A 12,114-nucleotide genomic window follows, 5' to 3' on the forward strand; every position below is an offset into this window, starting at 1 on the left:
TTGATGAACTCTGGGAGGCATGCAAGACTGTTTTCTTTGCTATTCCTGATGACTTCATCAATAAATTGTATGAATCCTTGCCAAACCGCATGGATGCTGTCCTTCAAGCTCATGGAAGTCATACAAGATATTAAATTTGGATCTCACAGCACCACTACTTAATTTGCTGACATATTTTGGGATTTGCAGTAAGGTTGTTCAATTTCTGTATAGGCGACAAAACTTTTGTCTTGCCAAAATTTGACCTTTCTGTCTTGATTAAATGATAAATCTTTTTTCAGTGAAACTAATTTATTTCAGTGCATTAAACATCATTTGGGAGGGCTTTAGCTTTTCATATGAGCTATTTCTAACACCAATTGATTAATTAAAAGTCAGGTTAATAGCAGGAGTTTCTACAAAATAGAGAAGCGACAAGACTTTTGTCAGGGACTGTATATTGCTGCTGTCACACATAACAGTCCTTAAAAGGACTTTTGGGTCTCTGAAAAGTTTTTTGTATAAAAATCTTACTATTACACTCCCTACACTGTCTGTCCCTTCCTATGCACAGCTCTCCCTAACACTGAGCAATTTAGCGCAGGTTGCGCTACAAACAATATATTGCTGCTGTCACACACAATAGTCCTTACAAGGAATTTTGGGTCTTTGAAACGTTTTTGTACAAAAAAAATATTCAATTACACTCCCTACACTCTCTGTCCCTTCCTATGCTCAGCTCTCTCTGACTACGAATGAGTCGAAAATGTGTATCGGGTGCTATATAGCACCCCATGACGGGTTCCAGCCAGCCAATCACTGTAATGCCAGTAGCCAATATGGCTACTGGCATTACAGTGATGGCATACTTACCTGCATGTTTTTTGGCTGCGTAGCAGCCAAGAAGCGTGCGGGGAGGAGACTCGAGAAGGCGCTCGAGCACTTGCGGTACTTGGCCGAGTACCGCCATGTGCCGAGCATCAAAATGCTCGAGCCGAACAGGTGTTCGGCCGAGCCTGCTCGATCATCATTAGACAGCATCATAACAAGGAAAAGTTAAATCACAAAATGCAGCAATACTTAGAGTACCTCCAGTGATCCTCCTCTGCTGCCATTCTGATGTTGCCTGGGTCCCTGCCACTCTCAACATGCAGAAAACTGATCAAAATGCCTGCTCAGTTAATCACAGTCCAGAATGTTGACCCATCTCAACCAGATATCCACTTATTTAATGTTTTTAAGTCACTCTGACCCCATTGCAACTATTTTTGGTTTGATGGAAAAGCCCTTTAATAAACAGTGAAGGGTAGACTACTAAGTTTTTGAAGTTTATGGTAATGAGATGCAACTGGCAAGATATTCTATTTATAAGTGTAACTGTTGATTCACTTTATTTATAATATATAATAGGGAAAGGAATGTTAAACATTTTGCCATATACTTTAATAGTGAAAGACATTTCTTTTTCACTAGAAAACAAGTTGAAAAAGAGAGTCTGTCTTCAGTCTTCAGCATTTTGATGAGCGCTGAAGATGCCTGTGTGTAATACATTAGGGAAGGCAGGCTCGTGGACAGTGATAGTTAGGCCATATGTACACACTCAGGGACTAAGATTACACACAAGCATCGTCGGTGCTCAGTAGATCTGATGACTGAAGACAGACTCTTCTTAGCAATGTTCAGTAACAGCTTTGCTGAGGAGACTCTTTACGCCCTGTCTTCTAGTACAAAGAAACATCTTTCTCTGCAATGTAAATAATATATTACAAAAATGTTTAACATCTCTTTCCCTACACTACATAAAAAACAAACTGAAACAACAGTTACACTTTAAGGGTCCATTCACACGTCCGCAACAGTTTTGCGATCCGCAAATTGCGGATCTACAAAACATTGACACCGGCCTTATGCGTTCCGCATTTTGGGGACCGTACATGGCCGGCACTATAATAGAAATGCCTTTTCTTGTCCATGGATGCGGACAAGAATAGGACATGTTCTATTTTTTTGCAGGGCCATGGAACAGAAATGTGAATGTGGACAGCACGCGGTGTGCTGTCCACATCGCTGTCCACATCTTTTGCGGCCCCATTGAAAATGAATGGGTCTGCCCCGTTCCGCAAAATTGCGGAACAGATGAGGCCCGATTTTGCGGACGTGTAAATGGACCCTTAGTCTGAAGCTCCACATTGGATAATCTGCGAATGGCTACAACATTGCAGCCTTATTGGGACTTCTGTGCATTTACAAAAGTTGTGCAGTAATCACAAGAATTATTTTCTCTCATAGAGCAACATTAAGGGTTGTGTCATGAACCCTAAAAAAAGGAAAAGAAAACATAATGGGGGTATAAAAGAAAACTGGCTTAGTTGCCCAATTGCAACCAATCAGATTCCAGCTTTCATTTTCCAAAGGAGCTCTGAAAAAATCAGATTCCAGCTTTCATTTTCCAAAGGAGCTCTGAAAAATGAAAGATCTGACTGGTTGCTATGGACAACTAAGCCAGTTTTCCTTTACACCAGTTTGATAAATCTCCTCCGATGGTGCAACATTGTGCAAAAACATGATGTGAGCCCTGTCTCACTGTAAGAGGAAAGTAGAAGTAAGCATCGGAAATTGACAAAATGTCATGTATTTACAAAAAAAAAATCATTGATGGAAAATAGTATGTGTGAGCCCTTATCTCATATATTTTCTCTTAGGCTACTTTCACACTCGCGTTTGGTGCGGATCCATCATGGATCTGCACAGACGGATCCGTTCAGATAATACAAACGTCTGCATCTGTTCAGATCCGTTTGTATTATCTTTAACATAGCCAAGATAGATCCGTCTTGAACACCATTGAAAGTCAATAGAGGATGGATCAATTTTCTATTGTGCCAGATTGTGTCATAGAAAATGGATCTGTCCCCATATTGTGTGTCAGAACGGATCCGTTTGGCTCAGTTTCATCAGACGGACACCAAAATGCTACAAGCAGCATTTTGGTGTCTGCCTCCAAAGCGGAAAAGAGACAGAACGGAGGCAAACTGAGGCATTCTGAGCGGAACCTTTTCCATTCAGAATGCATTAAGGCAAAACTGATCCATTTTGGACCGCTTGTGAAAGCCCTGAACGGATCTCACAAACGGAAAGCCAAAACGCCAGTGTGAAATTAGCCTTATAGCATTAATAGTAGCCATTAATTCCATGTTACAAAATACAATATACGTTACACAAAATAAACATGCAGGAAAAAATCTGTGCAAAGCATATTTACCGTTTTTTTCCAATACCATTTTTATATTTTATCTTAGTTTCAAGAATCTCCAAAAGCATTTAAAAATGTCCAGAAAATTGATTTTTAATCATTACCCCTGAAATGATTAATATTCCTAATGTAATTCCATTCCATTAGGCTCAGACTGTCTCAATGACTATATTAGTGCCACAGCATAACAAGACATGGCTCGAAACGAAGGACCCAACCACTTTTTTGCAACTAAATCCCTGGATCTTAATAATAATGTAATACAATTGTTACAATTGTTATTTGGATTCTTCTGTCTATTGATAAATTAGTTAATTAGTTCTTACTAGCTTGTGCTTTATTTCAGTCCGTTGTATATTATAAAACATATTTAGTATTGTTCTTAATGGAGCAAGTGTTGGCAGGAAAAGTTATTTTTTTTATTTGCCTAGATTTAGAGTTATTACAAATAGTGTGGGCTTTCATGAGAGGATGGAACATTTAGCCCCTGGCTTTCTTTTTCCTGCGAACACAGCCAAAGCCACTCTCCTTCCTGCTGTTTTGTAGCTGTAGATCCTTAAAGATTGGCATTATAGTAGCTGATGAACAGTTTGTCCCTATTCAAACGGCTGCTGTGATGACCCACATGGGAGGTAATGGTTAGGCGGTGCTAACAATGTGACCAGGTGCTGTAACATAAGCATTTCATTAAATATTGAAAGAAAGATTTTCTGTTATAGTGAAAAGAAAAAAAAAACGGGGAAAATTTGATCTCACTTCAAGTTTATGGGTGTTCTTTATTTTTCTCTTTCATCCTCATTTAATCACATTATTTTTTCAAGTGACCTTTCTAATGCTAATTATCTGTCCTCTTGAAAGGAGTCGTGGGCAATATTGTCTAAGATAAACCGACATTATTTCATGTTCCATGTTGTTCATTCATTCTTAATGTATGGTATAAATAATGTATTGACTAAATAATTTTTTTCTGTGAATAAGAAATAAGCAAATCATTCACAATGGTCCATGAAGGACTTAATTTAGATTCTGGTACTTGGATAGCTTAATAAGTAAAATAGAAACCTACTGATATATGGAATAAAAAAAAACATTAATGCAATGATTTTAGAGCACTTATACTAATATAAATAGAAAAAATAATCAAGATTGGGGGATTGCAAAAGTCAAATCGTAATTTCCATTAGGGAGCATATACTATAGTTACGTTTCAAGATTTGCTACTGAAATGTGTATACCATTGATATAAGATTATATGCAGAATTATGTATTATGACTTTCTGTCTTCCCGAGCAATAATCGGGCACCCCTGGAAGTGCATCACTTTGACTATACCTCAGTATGCCTCCAATTACATACAACAGAAAGAACTTGGGGCATGCACCACTGCATGCTGTATTGCGGATATATATTCTTAGAAGCAATGCTTCTATGGGAGAATATCTCTGACTCAACTTTGTTACGAATTTCCCAAAAATCTACTTCCAAATGAAGCCAAAGTTTTTTGCAATTTGATTTGGACAATATGTCAAATTCTGTATACTAGTGAGGGAAACAGGGAATGGAAGATGAAGATGGAAAATCATGTATCCTGATTGGGGCCCTGGCCGGCGGGCTTGCCCATAATGCCTTGAAGTTAGCCTCACAGCCCATCGGGAGGGTATTTACTTGTCTATAAGAAACTATGCTATGTTCCAAGCAAAGATGCCATTCTGAGCTCAGACACTAATGTAATACAATGTTTCTGTTACAGACACAGCAATTAAACACGCAAGCCATTTTATGGTCTTACGGGGACAGTGTTAGCGATTTCAAAGAGATATTTAGTTAGGTACATTGAATTACTGGATAGAAAGATAGGTTTTACACTATGGATAGGATAGAGTGAGTTAATGTTGTTGTATATCTGTTACAGTGTACTGGATGTCAGCTGTTAAGGAGATAACATTATTTTCTTATGTGCAGCAGCCAGCCTTTTTTCCCCAAAAAACTTTTGCAAGATTTTACAATAAGTGTATAACAAGTGTGTTTTCCATCATCACAGCTTATAGTTTTGCTGCAGATGCTGCACAATTGTGACATTTTGGCCAAGAACCTGTTGCAAAACTTCTACAGTTAATAAGTAAGCAATAAGTGCATTTTCGACCATCACCAGCAGCATATATTTTGCAATTGTGGCATTTTTTCCCCAAAACACAGTTGCAAATTTCTAACAGTTAATAAGTGTACAATAAGCCTATTTTCCAGTGTTACCGGCAGTTTATATTTTGCAGCAGACTTTGCGCAATTGCACTTTTTTTTTTGCAAAAAACCTATTGTAGAGCTTTTTCAGTTAATAAGTGTACAATAAACATAATTAATTCTGTCACTGGCAGCATATCATTTTTGCCACAGATGTTATGTAAGTTTTTTTCCCAAAAACCTGTTGCAAAGATTTTACAGTTAATAGATGTGCAATAAACATATTTTAATGGATCATCAACAAAATATATTTTTACCACAAAGGTCGAGCAATTTCATATTTTTCCCAAAAACCTGTTGCAAAGCTTCTACATTTAATAAGTACATAATAAGCGTATTTCACTCCATCACCAGTAGCATATATTTTTGAAGCAGAGGTTGCACAATTGTGCCTTTTTCTCCAAAAACCTGTTGCAAATTTTCTTTCAACCATGCTTTTACCTATAGCTATATATGTCACCGTCACTCTGTCATTATTAATGCTGTCTTTGCTAGAAAGAGGAAAAATATGAGTCCTAGTAGACCCCCAATTAATCCATAATGAAATTGAACCTTACAATCAATGCACAATAATCTGACTCAAAGTGAATTTCTCTAACATACACTATTGAACAGAGTGATGTTCAGTGTTCCCAGCACATCTGTGGTAAGGAGCTCCAGAGAACTCTGTGTGCCCTCTTACATGGAGACTATCTGCAGCATAAAAAATATGACAGTTGAAGCCCCATGCAGCTTTATAGCAATGAACTTATGGTGACTCTATGCCACCATACAGAGGCTAAATATCAAAAGTAAAAGGCTGTGAATGATACTAATCTGAAGAAATACAACACCCCAGTATAAATAGTGACTCTGATTCAATAAAACTTATTATTGAATTTAATAACTTTGAAATGAGCCTCAGCATTTTGTTCTGGGTTCCGAGACCGTTTCATGTTCAGCCACCCATAAGTATTGTTTATTGTGTGAGCCAGTGAACTTGTCACTTGAATAGGAGTTGAGCTGCAGTAATCCGCCATGGCCACCAGTGATGAGCGGCAAGGCCAATATTCGAATTTGCGATATTTCACAAATATTTGGGTGAATATTCGTCATATATTAGCAAATTCGAGAATTCGTGATCTCCAATCATTATTTTCTTGATTGCAAAAATAGGCAATCTGAAAATTTTATATAAAAATTTGCGATCAACACTACTCCTAAAGTCAGAGATATTGCAGCCTTCTTATTGGCCCACAAGCAAGAAGCAGTGAGGGATCATGGGTACTGATAAAAACAAATCTAGAATATTTGTGATTACAAAGATATAGCACTATATTCTAGATATTTGCGAATTATCTATCTTGTTGGTTTAGCCATGATCCTCCCACTCACACCTGCTCATGCTCCACCCTCTATTTTTTTAAAGTTGGAAGGCGTGGTGTAAACAGGCAACAATAGGGCAAATTTTTATGTAAAATGGTACTTGTGCAAATATTTTCAAAGTTCTTGGAACCACTTTTTCATAGGAGGCTTGAAAAGTCCCTCCCCTCATTTTGTGATTGGACACCATTGTTTTAGCACTTGAAAAGAGCAACATAACATGGGATATTTTAACATGGAATATTTCTTCCACTACTTTTTTGTTATCTATTTCTAATTGTAGCCTTTTGTAGATTAGGGATTTCAAACATTATCGGAAAATTATCTGGAGTCAGATCATGTTTGTTTCCTATGGATGAGTCAAGCTATGCTGTTTCTAAATATCTTTTTTGGAAACTAGATTTCCTCGTGAAAATATGAAGATATACAACATACCTATAGTGTATTTAATATATTTATTGGGAAGGTCTTTGGCACATTGTGGTATATTGCTAAAGTCACAGATTATAGATTTCATATTCTTGATTGTTTATTTGAATTTTGTGCTATTATGATATGTCAGTAGGGAATTGTAAACTATGTGAGGAGAAGCCCCAATTCCCTATCTAATTTAAACAAAATTAGGGTAGATGATGCAGCCTTAGGTAATCCATTAGCCTAGATAATAATATTTATTTCTTTACTGTATTTTAAACTCATTTCATTTGGGATAAAATGAGAAAAAAATTAATTAATTATTTTTTCTTGATATAGTAAAATAGTAAGTCTCTATAGATGTTAAAACCTCTATAAATAAAATAATAATTTTATAAAATGATGAAAAGTTTATTGCATCACTAAGTTGTAATGATCTTAATAAGATACAACTTTCAATTTGGAAATTGTAATTCTAGTTGTATTGTAATTTTGTATTATTTACTCGGATTTCTTTTCATAAAAAGTTTATACAAAAAATAACGCTCATGTTGACAAGATTTTCTAGATAACATCTGTCGAGTTAGAAAAAAATGTCTGACCATCCTTGTGTTAAGTGGGTTATCTCATTAGGATAACTCCTTTCATTATGCCTTATAAGGTCTAAGCAGCTCCTGGGGGACTCGAGCTATAACTATATTACATGAACAGCCATTCATGTAAATAGCTGTCATGTAATACTACATTGCCTGGCAACATCGGCATCCGCTAGAAAAATCTGCTGTTTTGGGGGAGTGAGACCCAGAAGAGCATAATTTGTAAGGCTGAAAAAAGACATCTTTCCATCTGGTACAGCCTATTATTCTGCAAAGTTGATCCAGAGGAAGGCAAAAAAAAACATGAACTAAAAGCCAATTTTTCCAATATTAGGGGAAAATACTCTTTTCCGACTCCAATTAAGCAATCAGACTAACTCTCTTACTTTACATAGTTTAATATGGCAGGAAAATTAGATATTTTACTGTGCAGTCCTTCTACAAGATATATTGTAGAAGATTGGTCCCAAATCTGACCCCTGAGGTACCCCACTATTGATAATGACCGAATCTGAGTGTGTACTATTAATAACCACTCTCCGCTTTCGTTCAATGAACCAGCTGCCCACATACAGACATTAACTCCTAGTTCAAGCATTCTCATTTTATGTATTAACCTTTTTATGTGGCACTGTATGAAATGCTCTGGAAAAGTCAAGCTATATGACATCCATTGACTCACTCTGGTTCAGTAAAGTAATTACCTCCTCATGGAAACTAATTATATTAGCTTGACAGGACTGATCCCTCATAAACCTGTGCTGACAAGGTGTTAAACACTTATTTTCATTGAAATACTCAATGATAGTATCTCTCAGAAAACTTTCAAATAGATTACCTAGAACAGATGTTAGACTTACTGACCTATAGTTTCCGGGATAAATTTTTGACCCCTTTTTAAATAAGGGCACTGCATTTGCTGTTGAACAGAACCTGTATTAAATAGTCCTTAAGTATTCAAAAATAAGGGTCTGTCTATTGCATTACTTAATTCTCTTAGGAAAGGTGTTGTATACCATCTGGACCTGGTGATTTGTCTATTTTATTCTTCTTAAAATGCCACTTCACTTCCTCCCGGGTCACAGAGGCCACATTCAATGGGGAGTTTACTTTGACACTCTGCATTTCATCTGACATTTCATTTTCCTCAATGAATACCATGAAGAAAAATATATAGTAAATGATCTTTCTCCACGTTGCTTTCTACAACTCCTCCCTCATCATTCTTTAAAGGGCCAATACTTTCAGGTTTAATCATTTTACCATTTATATAATTGATGAACATAGTTACATAGTTAATATGGTTAAAAAAAAAGACATAAGTCCATCAAGTTCAACCAAGGGATAGGTGGGGACACAAATCCCAGAAGGAAGTAAGATTTTTACACGTTTTCATAAGCATTACTGTCATTTATTTTTAAGAATTCATTTAAACCTTTTTTAAAACCGTCCACTATTCCTGCTGTGACCATGTCCTGAGAAGGTCTATTCCACGGATTCATAGTTCTTACAGTAAAGAAACTTTGACGCTTCTGGAGACTAAACTTTTTCTTCTCTAGTCAGAGGCCCTTTGTCTTTTGAGGGCATTTTACATAGAACAGTTTTTCACCGTATTTTTTGTATGGCCCATTTATATATTTGTAAAGGTTAATCATATCCCCCCATTTTAGGGCTAGTTTTACCCTCTTTAGCAATGAACCTCACTGTCTCCCATTTTAAATGCTTTCTTTTTTATTTATTGTCCCCTTTACATCTCTATTTATCCACAATGAATGGATAATAGAGACAGTATCATAGACAGTATCATAGAGAGATAAAATCATTTGGAGCAGACAATGATAATTATATGTTTGACCAGAGCTGGATCTAGGTGATGAGGAGGAGATATCAGAGGAGGAGGATGGCAGCAATAAAGAGCCAAACATACAGCCAAAATCTAAAATAAAACTGCCAGGGCCAGATTTGTTTTTGCTATTGTCAGCTCAGAAACCAGTGATATGCTGATACTGTGGGCACAGGCTTAAAATGTCTGAGACCAAGTCCAAGCTCAACTGCCTAAAGCTGTGTTCGAGTATCTTCATTATGGTGTTTTTTCTCCACAAGCCTGGCACACAAAACCACTGACATGTGCAAGATGAAAATGAAAGATAAAAATTTAAATGTGGCATTCAAACACAAACATGGGCACCATGGCTCTATTGCAGCACATGCAGCATCAACGGACCCGGTGGGAAAATAGAACTGGTCAGTATTTGGAACAAGACTGTCCTCCTTCTCCCTGTCTTCTTTGTAACAGCCAGATCACATCTTCAAGCAGGTGTCCATGTCATCATCAGCAGCTTCTTCTCCTGCTCAGACTCCTCCTCCTTGTCCTCTACTCCATTGTGAGACGTCTATAACGGAATATGTGGCCATAGAAAACTATGACCAGAAATTTGCTTGTGTTCAAGCAAGACTCCCTCCTGGCTAAGTTGCTGGCGATGTAGTTGCTAATATATCATTTAGTTGTGGTAAATGTGGCTCAGTTCTGCACCTTACCCAGCATTTTATTCAGAAGGCATTACTAGTTCTGGCCAGCTGTCCATAAAAAAGGTCTCATCATTCTCTTAATGTGGTGCACTTATGCACCTTCCCTAACATTTATAGTAATGTAACATTTGTCAATTTATAGTTTTGTCAAAATGAATTGGGCATGGAACTGAGTATTTAGCTAATAACATTACTCCTACCCCTACACAGCCTCCACAACTACTACCCCTGAACAGCAACACACATCTACTGCCTTGTCTTTTCCATGCTCTTCTGCTACTGCTGTCCCTACTATTGCTGCCACATGTCACTATTCACCCCTACAGACCATACCCTTTCCATATCCACACTACTACTGATGCTTTCAATAAAATGGAAACTTTTTCCAGGCTTGATCAGAACAGGCCTTTGTTTCTTATGACATTAACAGATGTGTGTATAAACAGGGCCAGGCATCTGCCTCCATTCAGGCATAAGGTTTGGATGTTTGTTCAGAACAAGTGACTGTCTGGCACTACTGTGTGTGTGTGTATAAATATAGGCAAGCATCTGCTCCCGTTAAGGCATTATTTTTGTGTAATGCTTTTGGAAATCTGTTTTTTCCCATAACACTTTTTAGAACTTTTTTATTTAAAAAAAATATAACAAATGTGATGATACAGTGTGTTTCTAAAAAGGTTGTTTGTTAACACCATCAACCATGCATTTACCTATAGATATATATGTCAGTCTCACTCACTCACTCATAATTTGCTATTGCTGTCATTGCATTAAAGAGTTTAAAATGGGGAGAGAAGGAGAGCAAACATTTGAATAGAAATAAAAAAATATAGAAAGGCAATAAAAAAAATGAGTCCTAGGAGACCTCAGAGCATCATATACTCATTTTCAAGCCAATTGGAACACTTTTGATTCAGGTAGAATCAAATTTTTTTACAGATTCAACAAATCGGACACAAAACTAATTTCAAAAAATTCACTCTTCTGTTGTATTCTTCAACAATTGTTTTCCTTAGACTCATTGTTATCAAAGCTAGAATATAAAATTGTTGTGGCAACAGTCCAATCCTCTTTGCCAGTATATATGTACTGCAGCACAAACTGCTGACACTATATGAAACTTTTATTTCTCTTAAATTGTTAAACTTCAATAAAAAATCTTTGTTGAAAAATAAAAATATTCTTATAAATAAATAAGAATACTGCACCTTCCTCAAGTCTTATATTCTGCCTTTGAGCAATATCTGTATAATTTAGAATGCACAGTAAAGTACAGTTTGGATCCCTGACCAAAATAATAATAATATAATGATATATTAATATAAAATAGAAATAATAATATAAATTCAATTTATGTTAGTTATGTCCCAGTAATATCAAAGTAGTAAAGTAACAAATTTGGGTAAACATAACTTATAATACGTCAACTACTGTATAGACAGGCATTCTGTAGGCAAAGTCCTAGGTCACAGTGATGTTTACAGATAATGAGAAATTGTAGACCACTTAGTTCTGTTTCATAAATCAATTGTCACGTTCAGAACGGATCCGTCTGCATTATAGTTTAGAAAAAATTCTAAGTGTGAAAGTTGTTCAGACAGATCCGTCCAGACTTTACATTGAAAGTCAATGGGGGACGGATCCGTTTGAAAATTGAGCCATATTGTGTCAACTTCAAACGGATCCGTCCCCATTGACTTACATTGTAAGTCTGGACGGATACGTTTGCCTCCGCACGGCCAG

Source organism: Bufo bufo, chromosome 4 (genome assembly GCF_905171765.1).
Source record: "Bufo bufo chromosome 4, aBufBuf1.1, whole genome shotgun sequence".
Lineage (NCBI taxonomy): Eukaryota > Metazoa > Chordata > Amphibia > Anura > Bufonidae > Bufo > Bufo bufo.